At 36.8% G+C, this 16,073-nt stretch overlaps 1 protein-coding gene across 6 annotated transcripts in view; it reads left to right on the top strand.

Annotated features, from left to right (window-relative positions):
* Positions 1-16,073, top strand: part of LOC131536340 (mitogen-activated protein kinase kinase kinase kinase 4-like) — a 115,263-nt gene that overhangs the window by 8,075 nt on the left and 91,115 nt on the right. The window lies entirely within an intron of this gene.

Here is a 16,073-nt window from a genome sequence, read left to right as displayed (position 1 = left end):
AAGACAAGGCAGCTTGAGCATGTGTGTGTGTGTGTGTGTGTGTGTGTGTGTGTGTGAGAGAGAGAGAGTTATAATATCAGATTCATAAAAGCATATTGCATACAGTTCAGGTAGGATGAAATAAGTGTTACTAGGTGAAATAAAACCCACTAAAAATTACGAAAATTCAAAAAAAATTTATGAGAAGTACTTATACCCTATGTGAACAAAGTCAGTAAGTTTGAGTCCAATGCGATAAAGTTAACTAGTATTTTCAGGAAAAAGAAAATCTTCTTCGGGTCAAATTGACCCGAACACAACCAGAGGGTTTTAAAGTACCCGAGATCCGAGGCTGCTAATACCGAACCCGACCCATGAGGAACTCTTAGACGTTTTGGACCCGAACCCTCTCGGGTCAGACCTCGGGTTTTCAGATTTAAGTGGACCCGTGAAGTAGGGCTGCACGATTAATCGAATGTGAATGCCATGTGCATTTTGTCAGTAAAGCCGGTTCTGTAATCAGCAGTAAATCTCCATCACCTGCTTTCAGATGGAGCAGCATTTACTACACAGAGCTGTAGTTCACTGACAAGTCATGCAAAAAAATCGCAGTCGATATTATTGCACGATTATGAAATCGAAGAAATCGTTTGCTATAATGACATGATAATGATGTTTGCGTAGCTTCTCGGTGAACTACGGCTCTGTGTAGTAAATGCTGCTCTATCTGAAAGCATGTGAAAATACCACATTTAATAACATGTTTTTACTCCAAACTCACTTCATAACATCAGTCGAGTGTTTGAAATAAATCCTTCTTTGAGATGATGTGGCTTCTTACTCAGAATAAGGCACACAACATATTTCATAGTATTTTAAGCAGTGATAAAGGCATTGCATTATAAATGTACTTTATTATAATGAAAATTATAATAATAAGAACTCAGATAAACCATATATTGTTGTAGTCGTGTGTTTATTAGTCACATCAATAAAAGCAGTTAAATCTTCTGTTTATCCAGCTACCGCTACCAGTTACCCATTTCCTGGGTTTCTTCTGCGAGGCGTATTTGGAGTTTCCGCGTGCGAGCGCCCTCTGGCCTTCGGATGGAGATATACTACTGATCACAGAACCGTGCTTCACTGAAAGATACGCATGACAATCGCAGCTTCTGTCTAATCGCGATTCCGATTTCATTTCGATTAATTGTGCAGCCCTACCGTGAAGACCTCTACAACACTCATTAATTTAACCAATCAAAGACCTCTGGAAGGTTGTACCAGCCCACTTGGAGCTGAAGTCCAACCCATTTGGAACTGGCTCTGACCCCCATTTATTTATTTATTTTTTCAGAACCGTTTGCAATCATTGAAAACCCAAGCGATTGCTTATGATAAATTACTTTGGTGTTGTTGTTTAGTTAACCTGACCCACATGGGTGGTGACTGTTAATTAGGGTCACGTACCCATTAAGCACACTACCGTTTTTTAACTCTGATTATAAAAAGAAAAAATAATGTATTATCCTACTTGATGTCTTAAACAATTGAGGTGTTTGTTACTACATACCTCCTGTAATTTCAAGTCAATCAGGCCACAGTGTTCACACTGTCTGGCGGCCATTTTGAAAGCTGTCTGAAAACTTTCACCAAAGAGAAGCCCCTTAAAGGGTTAGTTCACCCAGTAATGAAAATTAGCCTGTCTTTTACTCACCCTCGAGGAATCCTAGGTGTTATATTAAAAATTGTCCTGGCTATTAGGGATGTAACGATTAACCGCGAGCCGGTTGAAAATCGATTCAAATATGTGACGATTCAAATCGGTTGAGATGCGAAACAAATCGCGATTCAATTAGGGTAGTTTATATGAATGCATGTCTGAGGGGAACTTACTGTCTTTAGAAAAGTTTAGATGGTATTTTTCTTCTCATCTTGCCTCTGTATAATGCATATTAAAGTTCATAAGTGCAGCGCTGCTTTGTTTACAGCGGAAACCAAGGAAACGCTTAAAGCGCCACCTGCTGGCAGAGAGTGAATCTGCGTCTCATTCAGCTCGTCTGCTGTTTCTATGTATAATTTCTCAAAACTGAAGTCATACCATTCTGTTTTTGCTTCAAATTTCGAAATTATACAGTCTAATTTAGGTTAAAACTGCTCCTGCTGCATGTATGCAGCATCTTTGTTTGGATCATGATTAAAATGCAGTGGTTGCCTCTAATTTTAAATGGAAAGAGCACAGACAAAGCCTTATTTCGTTTTTATGAAGAGATTTCTTTTATTTACATTACTTATTTATTTGATTTGGGGCTTGTTTTAAAATTTCAGTTTAGTTGTTATTTACATTTACATTATATTTACATTTTGTTATTTAGCAGACGCTTTTATCCAAAGTGACTTACAAATGAGGACAATAGAAGCAATCAAAACCAACAAAAGAGCAATAATATGCAAGTGCTATATTAGTATATTATTATAGTGTTATATTTCAATTTCACAAAGAAACGTGCAGCATTTTGTCCAAGCAATAATAAAAGAACATATTTAATTTATAATTTGTCTTAAATCTCATTTTCTTAAAAAAAATCATGAATCGTGAATCGAATCGAATCATGAAATCAAAATCGCAAATCGAATCGAATCGTGAGTTGAGTGAATCGTTACATCCCTACTGGCTATTCTAAGCGTTATCATTGCAGTGGGCGGGTGTTTCTGTTGAACAGTCCAAAAGACGTCAAATAAAGTGTGCGCATCCATAATAAAACGTGCCTCACATGGCTCCCGGGCATGAATAAAGGCCTCCTGTAGTGAATCCATGCATTTTTGTAAGAAAAATATCCATATTTCAAACGTAATAAACACTTCTCTCTAGGGATGCACCGATACTGAGCTCCTGTACTCTTACTCATACTCGTTAAAATGCCCCGATACCAAGCACCGATACCTCACAGCATGTGATAAGTGCCATATTCAGACAAGGAAACAGTACAACATGCAGCAGAATGGAGTTATTAGAGATTAAGGATGTCTACGAAGCAGATGTATGCAATGAATAATGTTAAACATTCAGTATTAATGCCTTTATAGCTGATGTGCACAAACTGAAAAGCAAAGCGCTGAGTGGATTGAGCGGGCGCCGGCGCAGATGCGCGAGCTTGTCGAGTGAATATACTTTTCTCACAGACATCACTGGAACGTTTGTAGTTCGGTCGGATATGTCAAAAACAAGTAAGCAAAACAATGCACAAGTTGCTTAACGGGAGGGAGGGAGGGAGGGAGGGAGGAGAGAGAGAGATAGAGCGCGCGCGTACTTTTGTGATCTTTATTGATGTTCGCTCACATAGCATGCATCACTTGGATTAAAACTGGATTATCAGGCGAAAGTGAAACTAGCAGCCTGTGTGAAATGCGCTAGGCTGTACTGTCCCTCTCATTCTGCACCAGTACAAATACGTGCTCGCGTTGTGCATGTTTTGCTTGCTTCATGAGTGTTTCTGCATTAGAAAGAAAAGCAAAGAAAAACGCGACTTCTATTTCTGAAAATATCACAGTTAGGAGATTTATAACAAGTGGTTCCCTGCATTATTACAGCAAAACGCGTGATTTTAGCAGCTCTAATGCAATTGAATTAAAGATGATGTACCATAGAGCAAAAAAAAAAAAATGAACAGTGAAAGTAACAAAAACTTGTAAAATACATTTTAATGTGCATAATTAAGTGTGAAAATAACCGAAGGATATACAGTCAAGCCAAAAATTATTCACAGACCAAATATAATTCTTGATATTTTTTACTAGTGGGTGCAGGACACTATAGTTCATTTATGTAAGTGAGGATAGCAAAATAAAGTAAACTGTGACATATTATATCCAAAAATTCTTCATACAGTGGACTACCAATAAAATTTATACAAATTTGGAACCAAAAATTATTCAGACCGAGTCTGGGAAAAAAACAGAAGTTCAGGTTTGCATGCTCCTGGTTTACAGCATGCCCAGGAGACTACAGGCTGTCATTAAGGATAAGGGTGGCCTGACAAAGTATTGATAGTTGTGTGAATATTGTCATACTAACAGCTGTCTGAATAATTTTGGTTGATTGTAATCCATCACATACCTTTCTATCAAAGTTATCTGATATTATCGAGCTGAATTTGTTCTGACACAGTTTAACTCTGAGTTCTTGTCATATTTTACTACCATAAACTATAGCGAATAAACTGTGATAATGTGAGAAATGTTGAAGGTGTCTGAATAAATTTTGGTTTGACTGTATCTATTTGATAAATTAAGTTAACCAACTAACATTATACATACTCTTTTGGTTTCTGTACCCAATATTTAAAAAATGTACAAATGCAATGAAAATATCGGTATCTGTACTCGGTACCGACAAGTACCAAAAATAAAAGTATTGGGCGAGTACTGAAAAAAGTGGTATCGGTGCATCCCTACTTCTCTCTCACTTCATCTAACTGTCATAAGCTGAAGCTGTTCCGGCGGATGACATAGGACGTCGGTGTAGCATGATTAGTGACGAATGCGGAGAGAGAACAAAACAAAACACTGGTCACAAATTAGAAGTATAAACTGAGGATTTGTAAAGAAAAATGTCAGAGGATTTTGATATAAGCCAAGAGGAGATTGGTTTTCCTTTGCTAAAGTAAGGAAACTTTGCTTCCATTGCTCCTGTAAACAAACTCGCGAGACTAGCATATCTCAGAGGCGTGCGCTGCACATATGTCCTACGTTAGGGGTGGGCGATATGACCAAAATATCTGATTGTCATATCGTGATATGACCTTATATCATGATATGACTAATTTTATATTACAATAACGATATATATCACGATACAGTATTTTTTTTTTTCTTTTAAAAAGGTTTTTATGATATTAAAATCTTTGATGCCATAGAATTTTCATAATCCTTGTCACCAATGTCAATATCAAACTAATACAAGCCTAAAAATAGACATAAAAAAAAAAAACAGTGATGAAATAAGTATAAGAAACTAATTGCAAGCAATAGGACAAAAAACTACAATAAATAAGAAACGCTACATTGTGTAAATTAATTAGTCTTCACTGTGTTAATTATATATCTATCTATCTATGATAGATATAATTAACACGTGTATTATGTATAGTTTCTATACATATATATATCATTATTTTTTATTATTATTTCTTCTTATTAAAGTTACAAAAGTGATTTAGTCAAGAGCAGTGAGAGATTTTCTAGCAATGTGCTATGATTAATATGAATGGCAGACAGAACGAATATTGGACAGCTTCCCCTTTAAGACCGAAGTCCGGATCCAATATACTGTTAACTGTTACATATGCTTTTTCTCTTTTAGCGGTTTCCTCTCTAAGACCTAAATCGCTGTCTTCATGAGGATACTTGCCAAGACGGGGATTCTGATGCATATAAGTGTGTTTATGTAATCGTTCAAAGTCAATAAAGTGGCAAAAAACTGTTTTAAAACTGCAGTGCTTAAAAACGCGTGCTCATGCTACAGATGCAGTCCCTCGTTTAGGAACGAGCTCCTTGTTTTGTTCTGGTTCTGTCTCCCCTTCACGCCCCGTGGTGGCGTGTAAAGATCGCACTTATCCAAATGATTAAAAAGTATTACCGTAAACAATGTATTTTGCGACACCACGAAATAAACGATAGAACATATGAAAAGATAGACTTTTTATTTCACCCATCTGATATATATCGTCATATCGCACAGCCCTATCCTACGTCATCTGCTGGAACGGCTTCCGCTTATGACAGTTAGATGAAGTGAGAGAAAAGTGTTTTTTACGTTTGAAATATGGATATTTTTCTTACAAAAACTCATGGATTCACTACAGGAGGCCTTTATTCATGCCCCGGAGCCATGTGAGGCACGTTTTATTATGAATGCGCGCACCTTATTTGGTGTGTTTTGGGTTGTTGAACAGAAAGACCTGCCCACTGCAATGATAACGCTTGGAATAGCCAGGACAATTTTTAATACAACTCTGATTGGATTCGTCTGAAAGAAGAAAGTCATATACACCTAGGATTAGGGATGCAACGATTCCATTTTTTCAGATCCGATCCGATCCAATTTGATCCAGAAAATTCTGAATTTCGGTCAATTCCAATCCGATCCGATACAGCACAGTTTTTTTATTTATTTATTTTTTAATTTATTTTTTTAATCAATGTAGAATTTCTATACTTCTGTGTGTCACTCTTTTGTGTGTTAATCACAATCTACTAAATATAGACAACTTAATTTTTATGAAAAATAACATGAAAAAAATATATCATAATCTATGACAAAAATAATATTATAAACCAGGTTAGTGGATAATTTAGCAGCAAAAGTTATTCTAGAAAAATCATGAGTGCACAATTTTATGAAATCTAAATATTTAGTGAAATAACATTATTTAGTGGGGAACAAATAAAAGTGAATACGGGAAGGACTAAATCTGGTAAAATGTTACACATTGCTCTTTGTATTGTTGTAAAATACATTAATGAAAACAAGTAAATGTATTTATTTATAAATATAAACTATAAAATTAAAAGACATTTCTTTTAAATGTATAGCACAGTAATGAAGGCAACATATGATAGATAGGAGGCCTATCTGTCATATGTTGCTGCCTCCATTACTGTGCTATACATTAGATTATTAATAGCCTTCCTTTTTCCTATCATAGGACAGAACAAGAAACGCTATAAATAATCGTTCATTTGCGCAAAAGCATTATAATACAAAAAGCTCCAATACAGAGCGGCACAAAGCACTTATGTGCATCCCGTGCGCAGCATGATGCGCTTGAAGCAGCACTGACAGCGCACTGCACTCCGTATAGAGAAGTTCAAAGCACAAAGGAAAGAGATATTGATGCATAGTTTATTACATTTGTGTGATAGTTTGAGCCTTTTCTTTTAAAAATTAGAAATTTCAGTTATTGTGCACTCTTGAAGAGAGTTTCATCATCTTCACTGTCGTAACCCGAACGTGACACACAGTTTGAATGATGAATGGAGGATGACAGACAGCCGCAGCGAAGAGAAGAGTTCACATGAACTTGAATTTAACGACTTCAAGACATCTCTACCTCACATTAAACTATGGAATGGCTTCAAAACACTTGGACTTTGACTTTATGGTGCTTTATAATGTTTTTATGGTGTTTTATGTATGTTTTTGTGCTTTCATGGGGCTTAACAATAACACAGAATAGTATACACACAATATTGACCGATACCCGATCTGCGGAAAATGACCGTATCGGAACCGATACCGATCCTGAGTATCAGATCGATGCAATCTTACCTAGGATGCCTCGATGGTTAGTAAAACACAGGCTAATTTTCATTATTGGGTGAACTAACCCTTTAAATGTGAATGTTTTATTTTGGGTAAATTTCACTACTTACTGCAAAATTAAGAGATTAATGTTTAGACTTTTGCCTATTATAAACTGGAACTTGGATGTGGGAAATAATTACAGTTAGATCCAAAAGATAGTTTTAACAACATAACGCAGATGCTACAGAACACAGTTGACTAGCTGTTAGGGTTAGGTTAATTCCGGGAGGACCACAGCTCTGCACAGTTTAAATCTCCAACCCTAATCAAACACACCTGATCCAGCTAATCAAGGTCTTCAGGATGACTAGAAACTTCCAAGCAGGTGTGGGTTAGAGCAGGTTGTAGCTAAACTCTGCAGAGCTGCGGCCCTCCAGGAATTGAGTTTGAGACCTCTGGCTTAAAGTGGAAATGAAGCAGTCAGTCAAGTTTACATTATTTAGGAAAATAACTTCCATTTTAATTAAAAAATATATAACAAACATGTTTAATGTAACCATTTTAAAGAAAAAAGGTTGTTTTGTTATAGCTTTTGGAGCAAGGGCGCTGCCATCTTGCTGTACCACAGCGTGTGACGTCACGGGGTTGATTCGCTCTGATGGCCGGTATAGTAATATAAGCATTTCTGTACATTTTGAACACACGCTTGTTTTGAAATGGAGGAAGATGATCTTGAAAGCACTGTTGAGTCCATAATAAGTGCAATTAACTTATCGGTAAGCCCCACCCCCCTTAGTTACTGTTGCTCCCTCGGACAAACAAAGGGAGTTGCTCACTGTCTTTCAATGACAGCTACAGTGTGAAAACATTGTCCCACAATGTTTTTGCACAATTTTGGACACAGAAGGCCACCAAATGGGAATTAAATATTCCATGGAGGGGTTTATAAAATATTTAAAAGTAAATACGGTGGGTAACTCGTTACAGATCACGATGTAAGCGGGAGAAGTCTCATATTACAGTCGGTTATCACGATCTCGGATGACAACATGCAGGATCAACACTGTTCATGTATCGCAGGCTATGATTAAATTAATGTACATTTAACCAGTTTAATATGGAGAAGCACTGAAATGTAGACCTTCGTTTGTGTTTTTGACCTACACTGTACAAGACGCGAGAACAGTCCGCTATTTAGGTTTGTACATTAGCATGGACTCACTAACTTTAATGTTAGCTAGTTTTAGCCAGAGATACCTTGCTAAAGCACAAGATAACATTAATGTTCTGCTTGAGCAGATGAAAATTGTAATTTAATGTATGACAACCAGAAAATGAATGTTTTTGTCTTCATTTGTATTGGGGGTGAATACTTGGGGACATTTTGCTCTGTTTTGTTTGGATTAAGGAAATGTAATAAAATAAATTATATTGCCCATCCTCTCAGGATACCTGGAATCAGTGTTACAAGTACACCAGGCACATCGTTTTTCCATTTTTGAAGCATAAACCCCATAAAACTGATGCGAGCTTCGGATCTTCCAATGTTTCTCTATGGTGCTGAAACCTAAAGATGTCTGAGTTCCGCTCCCCGTGCAACTGATACTCGACTGCCGTTGGCTAGTCTGCGTTCGAGGGGAGGGGCTTACCGATAGGTCAATTGCCTATGCATTTGAGTCGATACGGCGATGGGACCGAGCATAAAACCAACTTTACCCCGGTGCAGTATTAGGGGTTGGAGAAGTCGTGAACCTGCCGGTTTGGGGTAAAGTGTGGATCGTAAACAATACTCGTTTACGTGGATACTCCTCAAGACTGTCATTCCGATGTGCTTTTGTGTGCATTTGCTGATGAAGGCGCGAAAGAAAGCTCAATTTGGTACTTGAGCCTAGCCGAGTGTGTGTGTGTGTGCGGCGCCACCGGCACAAACAGAAATGATCGATCACAACATCTCTTTCAGAAAAGGTCTATCACAGCGTGTAAGTACCGCATTGAAATCTGTTTCGTGCTGTCTCATGCTTGAATGGCTTAAAACACTTCAATATTTAAACTGACAAGGCATAAAAAACGTGAGAATGATAAACTTTGAGGAAGCAGCACTGGCCCAATCGTTCAGAATTGTATTCGAATTGTATTCATCTCTAATTGTATTTGCAGGTGAACATAAAATATGATACATACAACTGGTGAACCAGTCATTGTGTAATGCATGTCTGAATGGTCTGAATAAAAATAAAATGCGACATGAATGATACTGTATGAAGCGTTGTTTGTTTACATCAAGTTGCGCCTCGCATTATCAAAACAATGTTTGGGATACCACGATCAAAACATAGCATATAGACAGTTTGATGTTGAATATTCATCCAAATGATGGTGAAAACCGAATAATTTGTGTGTTCAAAATGTAAAGAAATGCTTATATTAATATACTGGCCATCGGCGTGAACCAACCCTGTGACGTCACACGCTGTGGTACTGCAAGGTGGTGGCGCCCTTGCTCCAAAAGCTATAACAAAACAAAATGGTTTAAAATGGTTACATTAATCATGTTTGTTATATATTTTTTAATCAAAGTGGAAATCACTTTACTAAATAATGTAAACTTAACTGACTGCTTCACTTCCACTTTAAAGGGTGCACAACTATGAAAATCGCACAGCTTCAGTGTGAAATCAGTAAGAAAAAGTATAATTTCATAGATATTGTTAAAGCTGCAGTCCGTAAGTTTTGCCTCTTTGTCGCCATCTCTGTTTGAAAACCTGGAATTGCCAGCTGGGTGCGTGGGGTTGTGCTCCGGCATGACTCCAGCGTGGATGAATCTAATGTTTTGAGGAGTATGTGTGGCAGTCTGTCAGTCACCGCACCGGTGTGCATACTGTACTTAGGAATCACAGATTTTAGCCTACGTCTTGGAATATATGACCCAAATAAGAATTTTCACCGTACATTGCCATCTGAACAAGTAATGCCCAGTTCACACTGCACGATTTTAGCCCGATTTTTCACTCGCCGACAGGTATTTTTTTAATACTTCCAGTCTCGCTGGAGAACAATGGGCTGATGCACGCAGGTTCTCACGTTATTTCCTTATCACTTCTCGCGTGTGTTTTGTTGTGAAACGTAGTTTGCGGATCAGACAGAGTTGTTGGTGATTCTTCCTGTTGTGAAATCGTGCAATGTGAAAGCCCCTGTCGCCGATCCATCGTGCAATGTGAACACAGCAGCGACTGACTGCTACCCCAGATAGTCACGCAGTGTGAAAACAACAGCGATCCGATGAGTTTCAAAATCGTGCAGTGTGAACTCTGCATAAGTCTGCCACCTTTGTTCTGACCAACTGAGGAAAAAAGCATTACAATAAATCTCGCTACCAATGTAATTAAATCTAACGATCGGTTAGCTCATATCACATCAAACCGTGCAAATTATTATTATTGTTATACTTTATTCTCAAATTATTAATGTTAACAACATCAGTATTGCGTGACAATGAGTATAGTGTGTATTAGCGTGTAGATTTAAATTTCTGTACAGTCTAATCTAATTATGCCATTTCGAATTTCATATTAAGAAATTCTTTTAACCCAAAAAGCAAACTATGCTCCCTTTGAACCGGTTGTCTTTAAAATCTGTAATCCCAGGCTGTCTGTAATCAGAAGCACATTTAAAACTGGTATATAATTTAATTTTAGTCACATGTGTTTCATAAACCCATAATGCTTTCTGGATTACAATCCGCCATCAAAATGATACATTTAATTATTCTAGCTGCTGTGAGAAAAGGCTAAACGATCCGTCACCTGCAGGATCCTCACATACGATAGCCTACTAGCCTTGTTTACAGACGTGACGTAATGACGCAGTGCCATGCTCAAATTTCCCGCAAAAACCTACCCGTACCACTCAAATTAGAAAACATTATTATAAGCGAACTATTGTGAATCGGGCTAAAGTAAGGTGATAGTTTTGAACACTGGCTGGTTATGTACTTGCTCAAATATTTATTTCGGATAATTTTTAACCCAAAAATGTTACGGACTGCAGCTTTAATAATATTTGTTCATATTAAAATATGTATAAACTTAATACATGACCTAGATTATTTATTTTGCAAAATCTTGTCATTTTAATGAATATTACATGAAAAAAGAGACTAAAAATGAATCTACGGAGATTTTGGTGAGCTTAATAGGTATGTTTTCCCTATGTGTTACTTAGCTGAACGTGGACTACAGATACAACACTAAAAAAATCAGGTGCATGTGAAAGACCCTTTCAAATTCTGAGGAGTTCATACATATTTATGGTTTGAGGTGTTTTAAAGGTACTCATCTGTCAGATGTTGCAATATGTTTGACTGACACTTTTGAATGACACTGTGAATATACTATAGGCTAACTGATCAAATTGAGTGCCTTGTTGCTTTATTTTAGTGTTTTCTTTTTTCTTTTTTTTGTGATTGACTTTGTACCTTAACTGTCACCGTCCCATATACGGGACGCCTAAGTTTACTTCACTATATTACAATTAAATCCTATTGTAATCATGACAAACTATATATCATATTTCACCTGCGTGTTCTAGACGGGCTGTCAGTCAGTGCAGTTTCATTGTTGCGCCACAAGGTGGCGTCAAGGGACTGTCTTTGAGTGAGTCTTTAAACCGTTCATTCAACTACACGTTCAAAAACGCTGATTAATTCAAAGAGAGATGCAATGAAACATGCTGTTGAAATCATTTTAACTTTGAGCGCCACTTTTAAAGACTCAGCTGACCAGCAGAGCGTCGATGCTCAGACAGAGATTTCACTTTCCTTGGACATGACAACCTATTTTCACAAATATACATGACTCAGCCTGAAGGACAGACGCAGGTAATTGCACGCGCTCAGTCGATCTCTCTCTCTCTCTCTCTCTCATTCGCAGTCTGTTTAGGCTTGTTAAGTGCAAATCTACTGAGCCTTTGTACAAATCAGCATGGTACACATTATGTTATCATTACTAACTTATTTAATATTAAGTACACATGCACAAAGTGTAAAACGAGAAGGGCATAACCTTACGATAAAAGAAAACATGCAAATATCGCGGTTGCTGCGGTTGTTGCATTCCTCTGCGGTTATGATCGTCAATAGCGCGGTATTGCGATATTGCGGTTATCGCGACAGCCCTAGTATCCCGTGGCAGAAACAGAGAAACAAATAGAGCGTAGCTGATTAGCGTAGCTGCTGTTCCATCCAAGCAAATATGATATTTTCAACCCAAGCTAAAGAATAATAATGTGCGTTTGATCAGATATAACTGCAGTACAAGATTATAAGATGCATTATGTGAATGCTTGACTAAAGAGATGAGTCTTTAATCTAGATTTAAACAGAGAGAGCGTATCTGAACCCCGAACGTTATCAGGAAGGCTATTCCAGAGTTTGGGAGTCAAATGTGAAATTGCTCTACCTCCTTTAGTGGACTTTGCTGTCCTAGGTACTACCAAAAGTCCAGAGTTTTGCGACCTTAGGGAGTGGGTTGGATTGTAGCGTGGTAGAAGACTAGTTAGGTACGCAGGAGCTAAACCATTTAGGGCCTTATAGGCAAGTAATAATATTTTGTAACTGATATGGAACTTAATAGGTAGCCAGTGCAGAGACTGTAAAATTGGGGTAATATGATCATATTTTCTTGACCTGGTAAGGACTCTAGCCGCTGCATTTTGGACTATCTGTAGCTTGTTTATTGAAGGACAACCAGCTAGCAGTGCATTACAATAGTCCAGTCTAGAGGTCATGAATGCATGAATTAGCTTTTCTGCATCGGAAATAGGTAACGTTTCGTAGCTTGGCAATGTTTCTAAGATGGAAGAAATGCTGTTTTTGTAACATTGGAAATATGATTTTCAAAAGACTTGCTGTCTAATATAACACCCAGATTTTTGCCTGTAGAGGAAGTAACAGTACATCCGTCTAGTTGCAAAAAAGAGACTAAAAATGAATCTACGGAGATTTTGGTGAGCTTAATAGGTATGTTTTCCCTATGTGTTACTTAGCTGAACGTGGACTACAGATACAACACTAAAAAAATCAGGTGCATGTGAAAGACCCTTTCAAATTCTGAGGAGTTCATACATATTTATGGTTTGAGGTGTTTTAAAGGTACTCATCTGTCAGATGTTGCAATATGTTTGACTGACACTTTTGAATGACACTGTGAATATACTATAGGCTAACTGATCAAATTGAGTGCCTTGTTGCTTTATTTTAGTGTTTTCTTTTTTCTTTTTTTTGTGATTGACTTTGTACCTTAACTGTCACCGTCCCATATACGGGACGCCTAAGTTTACTTCACTATATTACAATTAAATCCTATTGTAATCATGACAAACTATATATCATTGGAAAGGTCAAAGACTCCTAAATATATATTTTACCCTTTTTTGTTGTTACATATTATGTAGTAACAGTAATAGATTAATTTATGACAAGAGTGCACCAAGAGTCTATGATAAATCTACATCAGTTCTGACCTTTGTCACAAAAAGGCTTTATTTCCTTGCCTTTTTCCCTATCACATCTTAAAATTCATCCTGTGCAAACCATTTTGAAATGGAACATTGCGTTACCATAGAAATTGTACCTCAAAATGTTTTAGCGGTCTCCTCCCCCTTAGCGGGGGTGTCATATTACAAAATGTATTATGATCTTTTAGAATCAAAAGTTTTTATAATCTTGACAAAATACATATTGTTGGAAAGGTCTGAGTCTCAAGATGTATTTTGGTATAGATGTAATATTGAGAGAGAAATTGATAGATTTATGACAGAAATGCATCAAAACAAAATTCAATGGAGTTTGGATGGCACCCGGTGGCTGTTTTTGGTATAACGCCTAAACAAAATTGCATATGAACCTCAATTGTTTTAATATCAACTTCAAATTAGGAACACAATTTATGTAGACATATGGCTTTCATTTTATAGCAATTTTGGATTTTTAACTTTTTTTTTTAATATTTATTGTATATAAAATAAAAATAGTATAATACATTTTCTTTACAGTAGATTTAAACTTCTATAACTTTTTAATATTTTAATTTTATTAAATGATTTCACTTCTGTAATCTGCTAATTGTTGTCTTTACAAAGAGAGCAACCTTCGGTCTGTATTCAAAAGCGTTCTTGAATTATAATAATTTAAGTTTGGATAGTGCACTTTCTCGTGAATTTTCAAAAATGGGGATGACAGTTAAGGGGTTAAAATAAAACATTTTTCAATTATTCTTTAAAAAGTTGCATAAATAAACAAGATTTTTTAATAAAACATGATGTGAGCTTGTTGGGAACAGGGGTGTGCTTAAAGGGTACAAAAACATACCCATTAAGCACAGCCAGACTTTTTGCATTTAATGATGTACATCTTAATTGAAATCCTTTTGTCATTTAAAATAAAAATAAAATATTAAGTGAAAGATTAATATTTTATTTTAACATAACTTCTTGTACTGAAAGCGATATCTTGTGCACTAAAAAAGTCTCAGTGTAGATTTTGGTGAGATTAATAGGTACATTTACCCTACTACTTGCATTTTCAATTAATTGTTCAGCTGATTCAGTTAATCATCTGATGTCTCTGATTTGTGCCTTGATCTAAGTGTTTGTTAACCATTGTTGTAATCTTTAGCACTGAGGATAGTCTAGCAAGGACTGAAACGTTTGCTTTTTATGTGCGCGCGCACAGTCACTTTTTTTTGTAAGTGCACTTTAGTTTGATGTAAATCTCCAGGAAATTTGTACAGAGTTTTTGTTCTTAATCCTGTTCCTCACGTCCCCCTCCTCTGCACATGCAATCTCTAAATTTCCCTCTCTCACCTGATTCAGATCATCAGCTCGTCAACTCCATCAATAAAGTGTGTTCCAATTGTATGCTTTGTGTATTGACAGACAGATATTTTTCACATAGCTACAAGAAGCATTAAACATGGTTGCCGTGGTAGTGAGCACTAGGCAGTTTAGCGAATCACAGCACACTGGGCCAGTTAACCAATCTGAGCCAATTGCATATTTCTGAGGGAGGGGCTTCATAAAACCAGGAAATCATCAGATAGCTCATAAGACAAGGGACAAAACGGTGTAGAATTTAGGTAAATTATGTGAAAAATAATGGTTTTTTTTTGTATTTTTTAAACAAAGCATTAACATGTTAGACTGCACCCCATAAACACAATCAAGCCTAGAAAAAAAAAAAAACACTTTACCACCCCTTTAAAAGTAAATTTTTTTTTAGGGTGGTTGCCTCAGGGGTCTAACAGCACAGTCAATGTCAATATGATTGAGGTGGTCTGTCAAATCAAATTAGGTGGGGTTTACTGTTCACAGAGGTAAAGCACGAATTTCATTGCAAATGAAACTGAAAGAAGTAAGGTCAGATGGAAGCAGTTAATCGTTTAATATTTAACGACTCTTTCATGATAGAAATGACAGACAGTAACATATTCAGTGATGCAAACTACTCCCCTTTTTTGTTAAATATGTCTGATTTGAATTGAAAATATGGTATCATTATGTGATTTGTTTTTTTTTCTTAGAATGTCTTGTGTGATTTAAAAAAAAAAAATGACGAAAAATGACCTTCATTAAAGTCATAACTGCACATGTGCATTGGCTGGTCTAGCCTCAGGTTTTTATGGGAACTGGAGCTTCTAAATGGCCGCTGCACTGACGCAATGACTTTACCAATCAGCGATTGGCTCGTTCAATTAGATGGTGGGTCTATTCCACCATATTGCGCATTGCAGTTTCT

This window comes from Onychostoma macrolepis, chromosome 01, assembly GCF_012432095.1.
Source record: "Onychostoma macrolepis isolate SWU-2019 chromosome 01, ASM1243209v1, whole genome shotgun sequence".
NCBI classification, from domain to species: domain Eukaryota; kingdom Metazoa; phylum Chordata; class Actinopteri; order Cypriniformes; family Cyprinidae; genus Onychostoma; species Onychostoma macrolepis.
The sequence above is the reverse complement of the archived record's forward strand: the minus strand, read 5'-3'. Positions and strand labels throughout refer to the sequence as shown.